The sequence below is a fragment of the Pipistrellus hanaki genome, assembly GCF_964339955.1.
Source record: "Pipistrellus hanaki genome assembly, chromosome: 3".
Classification (NCBI taxonomy): domain Eukaryota; kingdom Metazoa; phylum Chordata; class Mammalia; order Chiroptera; family Vespertilionidae; genus Pipistrellus; species Pipistrellus hanaki.
The window spans coordinates 141,403,597-141,409,825 of record NC_140505.1 but is presented as its reverse complement, the minus strand read 5'-3'; the positions used below and the strand labels follow the sequence as shown (position 1 = coordinate 141,409,825).

Here is a 6,229-nt window from a genome sequence, read left to right as displayed (position 1 = left end):
AAGAAAGGGCAAATGGCAAGCCTCAGGCAGTACATCACCATGGAGATAACCTTGAGCTGGCAGGAGTAGCAAGGGCATAGGTGGGGCTAAGCAGGGCCAAAAACAATAACTAAAGGTCTGTCCCTGCTACTACCCCAGGATGCCAACCCTCCAGCTGCCCCAAGGCCCAGGCCTAAAAAGGTGACATTCTGCCGGCAGAACATGGCTCTGCCCAGCCAGGGTCTCAAAGGCCTGTTGCCTGCTGCCTGCTACCTGCCTTGGCACTGTCTTGAGTCCTGTCTGGCACCAGGCCCAGCCACACTCTCCTTCTCAGAGTTATCAGGTCCCTGGGTTGGTAGGGTAGCTGGACAGTCACCACCCAGGTTCAATCAAAGCCTTCCTGGGGTTCCCTGGAGCTGTCTCTCATGTGCCAGCCACTTTCAGGACTCTATCACCCCACCCTAGCCCTTCCCAGCAAGCTCTCTGGCTTAGTCAAGCTTCCATCAAGTAATACACAACTCATCCTTAAAAAGCAGTATTGCCCAGCCAATGTGGCTCAGTGGTTGAGGGCACATGCCTGGGTTGCAAGCTCAATCTCCAGTGTAAGGCATTCAAGAGGCAGCCATTCAATGATTCTCTCTCATCATTGATGTTTCTATCTCCCTCTCCCTTTCTCTCTGAAATCAATGAATATATATATATATATATATATATATATATATATATATATATATATACACACTGAGTGGCCAGATTATGATCTCTGAACACATAATAATCTGACCACTCAGTGTATATCCTATATAATAAAAGGCTAATATGCAAATTGTCCCCTCGACCAGGAGTTCCACCAGTAGGCAGGCCAGCCAACTACCCATGTCCCTTCCTCCTGACCAGGCTGGCCAGACCCCACCCATTCACGAATATATATATATTAGAGGCCCGGTGCATGAATTACACACACACACACACACACACTGAGTGGCCAGATTATTATGCATTCAGAGATCATAATAATCTTGCCACTCAGTATATATATATTTGGCATGCTCCCAAATGCGGGCCAAGGGGAGGTATTTTCATGATTAAATCAGTGTCCCCACTTCTGTGATCCCTAGGTCGGCTCCAAAACTGGCCCTGCTTTACTTCTGGAAGGAGAGTATTTGTGGACCTAGGCCGGTGACTCTCCAAGACCTTACTCATGGGGCTCCCATCACCACTCCTGCCCATCCTCTGCCCTCTACATTCCACTCATCCTTACCTATCAACATGTGTCCACTACCTCTGCTTGTCCTTCTCTGTAACCCTCAGTTCACCTCTCTTCTCTGTCCTTCTCTGTAACCCTCAGTTCACCTCTCCTCTCTGGCAACAAGCAGAACAGACTTTGCTGGGCCTTATCCCCTCACAGTTTCCTGTAGATGAGTCAGCCCACTTTACACTCCTCAAGGACAGCAGCTGCATTCCCCCTTCACTCCAGAGGGCAGAGGATAGTGAGGACTCAAACTACTCCATTGACCCCTGCCAGCCCTTGTCACCACTAAACTCCCACTGATTATATTCTGCTCTTTACTAAACAATTTGCATTTTATGTTGTATGTGCACAAATGACTATAAGTTCCCCTCCCTTAACATCCAGTCATTCAGGAGAATATTTCTGCTCTTCACCCAGGGTCCTGGGCCCCAACACCTCCTTAAAGACTGGGAGTTCCTGCCTTGTTGTCTTCTAGACAATTAGATGAAATTGTCACTTGGGAAGGTGGCAAACGCTCTACAAATACCAGGCCTTTCTGGAGGCCCAGCTTACGGAATTCCAGATCCTTTGGATGGGCAAAGACCACATGGCCATCTGCTCTGAGTCCCTGCCCAGTGCCCAAACCTGGGACTGCCTCTCTGGGATGCGGATGAGGCAGGCAGCCCTCCTGACTGTAGGACAACATTTTAGAAAGTCCTTCATTTGAGCAGAAATCTGCCTCCCACAGCTTCCACACTTTGGTCTGGGTGTGCCCCTGGGAGTCACAGAGATTAGGTCTGATTTCTCTTCTCCTAGATGATAGTCCTTCAGATATTCGGTATCACAGAGAGGGGAAAGGAAGAGAGTAGGTTGAAGGCTAAGTCTACATTTTGTTGCTGAGGAAGACTGGGACCAGAGAGGAAAGGACGGTGTTATGGTTGCAGAGTGAGTCAGCCTGACCTGGCCTAGGCCTCCTAACATCACCGAGGGCACGTTTCTTACCCAACAAGTTTTCTTTTCTCAAGGCCAAACTCTCCCCCTCTGAAATCTGACTTTAAGCTACTCAGTCCAATTTGCTTCTAACTGCAAATGCACATTGTCTTCCTGCTTGAGTTCACCCAGTAGTGTAAGCATTGTCTTGCCTCTCCCCCTCCCCACCCCGTAGATAGTACAAAGTGATCAAGAAACACTTACTGGATGAAGGAACAATCAAAGTAGCCGAGACCCACTGAGTTCCTTAAGTGTTCTACACGCTTCACTTCTTTTATCCCCAACCAGAGCTTCATTTAAATGTTTGAAGGAAACAAGTGAGGAGATGAGAATGTAGTCTGGCCCCTGCAAGAGATGAAGCCCTATCTCCTAGGCAGCTGGCATACCCCTGCGCTGCTCTTGTTAAAGTATTGAAACACTACATTGTGTTCCAGTCAGTAGATAGTCACTGCCCGAGCTGTCCAAGTCCCCCCACTCCATCTTGTTTTCCTGGGAGCCCTCCCTGCCAGCAGCTCTAAGGAGCAGGCATTCAAGCTTGAAATCCTTTTGCTGTAAAACTTAAGCCTGGACTTGGCTGTCAGACCACAATCCCTTCACTTAACCCGTGGGTCCGGATGACTCTTGGGATTCAGAATCTTTTAGATTTCAGAAAAGACACGTAGTACAGATACTGTGTAAGGGAAACCACAGTGGGGCTTGAGGTGGCACCTGGGACCATGGAATCAGACATTGATATTTCTGCAATGAAATGTATCAACATTCACACTAAGTGGAATATATGAAAATGATAAATAGCTTCATGGAAGTGAATTACAAGTAACTTTTGGTCTTTAGAGTCTTCTGGAGTTTGGAATTGTGGAATAAAAGACTGAACAATATACTGCCTTTTAATTTATTTTTTCTTTTCTATAAAACAAAAATTGCATTTTGTTATGTATTTATTAAAGACAATCATTTATAGTTTATAAAAAAAATATTGCCCTGATATACACAAAAATTTCCTGATAGTGTTAATTAAAAACAGCTACTCCCACCACCCCTTGTGACCACACCAATATTCAATCTAGATTGGTTTAATCTTGAAGTGTAATCCAAGACTAAAGACCAAACACTTCAGATCCTGGACAAGATAATAAAATACTCATAAGCTTTCTGGGTCCTTGGATTGATTGATATCAACAAGGGACCCAATTTTTGGTGCTGTGAAAGAAATGTGTTCATCTCCAATGATGATTTCAAGCTCCTGCCGGTTCACTCGATCAGGGGGAGGCCACAAAGCATCATCCTCTTTGGTAATTTCACTGTCATCAATTATTCTCTTCAGTTCCTCCATCACACTCTTATGTACATAGCCACTTTTCTGATCATGACATCATTTTTGTAATTGCTGTTGTTGGCATATCTCAATTTCCCACTCGGTCAGAACTCAAATTCCAGAAAGTTGTGGCCGAACTTGCCCTTGTGATGCAGATAAAAGTCACTCTCCATGGCTATGATATTGCCTAAAAAAAAAATAATATATCTATCTATCTATCTATCTATCTATATATATATATATATATATATATATATATATATATATATATAGAGAGAGAGAGAGAGAGAGAGAGAGAGATCTCCTATATAATAAGAGAAAAATATGCTAATTATCCGTTATGCCCTGAGGTGTAACAACCAACAGCGTAACAACAGAATCACAGATCTGCAGGAGGGTGGGGCATCAAACTACAAGCGGGCAGCAGAGACCCACAGGAGGGGGCAGAGCAGCAAGACATGAGGGGGGAAGGGGAGAAGAGGGTAGGAGGAGCTACAGGAGGGTGGCAATGACCTTCTGGCACATGGATTCGTGCACAGGGCTACTAATACACACACACACACACACACACACACACACACACACATACACACACACACACATGTGCATATATATAAGGTGTACCAGTTATTAATAGCAGATTTTGTAATCAAAGAAAATTTCAAGAGAAACATCAAAAATGCCATATTTAAAGTAATGTCCACCTCTAGCTAAACATATCCCCTTCTTTCAGGTAATTTGTGGATACTGTCCCAATAGAACTTTTCTTATTTTGAGGCAAACCATTCAGAGACCAAATTTTCCACTTCTTCGAATGCTTTGAAGTGCTGCTCAGAAAGTGCGTGTGCCATCGATCAGAACAAGTGATAATCTGAAGGAGCAAGGTCTGGTGAATACAGCGGGTGAGTTAATACTTCCCAGGCAAGAGCTTTTAACATGTCTTTAACTGGTTTTGAAGTGTGTGATGATGTGTCATCATGAAGCTAAATTACTTTGCCTTGTCTTCTGGCACATTCTGGTCGTTTCATGATCAAAGCGTCTTTCAAATTGATTATTTTTTGACAGTAGTGATCAATATTAATGGTTTCACCTGGTTTTAGAAGCTCATAATATACCACACCTTCCTGATCCCACCAAACGTAGAGCATAGTCTTCTTTCTGAAGCGATTTGGCCTTGTAGTCAATGTTGATGGTTGATCTGGATCAACTCATGTTTTTGTGCATTTGGGATTCTCAAAATAAATCCACTTTCATCGCCAGTCACAATTTGATACGAAAAAGACTTTTTTTCATTTCATTGAAGCAACATTTTACAGATGACTTTTCGGTTATTTTTTTTAAACTGGTGTCATCCCAGTAAATCCAATTAAGAAAAAAGTCTTCCTCCGGATTCAGAAGCACAGGCCTTGTACAAGCCAAAGGAGCCTTAGGAGAGACCCAAAACTAGAGATGAGGGCTGACATGGGGGACATAGAAAGATTATGGGAGACAAGTTCTTCCCACGGAAGAAGATAAACTTCAGGGACTAAAGAAGACAGAAACTAGTTTCTGGGAAAGAAAGTGATACTCCTTCTAGAGGGAAAAAAATGGAAGCTCTGGAAAGAAAGGGTCCTGATCTTATCTGATATTTACATTCCAGAGGCTCCAGCTGCTTCTTCTCCTCTTAATTAGAAAATACCTCCAAATAACTCCTATAAGCCAAAATGTCACTGAGATCTGAAATATCAAATCCGTGCATTTTCTGTTTCGCCAATTGCTCTCTGAACTTTGGCAGATTTCAACAATTAAGTCAAGTTGATGGCTTCCTTGTATTTCTGATCCCAATCCTCTTCGTTTTAATAGTTAAAGATGTTATTGTAAAGATGAAAAAAAATATTTTCAGTATGCTTGTGCAAATAATTTCCACTTATAGCTTTGTGTGATTTTATTAAAAGTAAAGTAAAAATTAAACTAAGATTTTTCTGGGATAGTCATTAGAAAAAAATGAGGAAATACCTGAGGTTTCCAGCTACGTGCTGGGAGACAGGAATTCAGGTGCCTCTCCTGATCTCCACCCCAGTCCTGCTCCCTCACCTCTGACCTCTGAGCTTTCTGTGAGGATAGACTGCTGATGAGAGCAGGGCTTCTGTTTGCATTTCTGTTTCTTTGTCTACATTTGGTTGGTCCTTTAAGCTTGTTTTTGGGGGGCAGATAACGTAAGAGGATCTGGAATCCTTCAGGGCTCCACTCCTGCATGGGGGAAAGAGAGAGAGAGAGAGAGAGAGAGAGAGAGAGAGAGAGAGAGAGAGAGAGAGAGAGAGAGAGGGAGAGAGAGAAATATCCTCTAAGAAACTAGCAGCTTCTCTCATTCAGTCTGACACACACACACCACTCCGCCCCTATTGTTCTTACTCTACCACTGTGATGTCCACCAGGCTATTTTATCCACTCACTTGTCCAGCTGTCCATTCAAAACCACTTATTAGGACCTACTATACATGAAGAATTCATGCAAGGTGAGCGTCTCAGGCAGAGGGAAAGACAGGAGCAAAGAACTGGACACCATCAGTTGACCTTCTCCAGCAACCTGTCCCTTTTCACCGGCTCGCCCCTTCCTTGCCCCTGTTCACTCCTCAGCCCTCTCCAGGCTGGCCTGGGTTCCCATCACCCCAGGGAAACTGCATTCGCTAAGGTTCCCAGAGACTCCACATTGTTAAAATCACCCGACACTTGAC

At 43.9% G+C, this 6,229-nt stretch overlaps 1 pseudogene across 1 annotated transcript; it reads right to left on the bottom strand.

The window, feature by feature from the left end:
• Positions 1–3,184: 3,184 nt before the first annotated feature.
• Positions 3,185–3,688, bottom strand: LOC311619215 (protein mago nashi homolog; annotated as a pseudogene). The gene has a single exon. The product of its transcript is annotated as a protein mago nashi homolog (transcript).
• Positions 3,689–6,229: the final 2,541 nt, after the last annotated feature.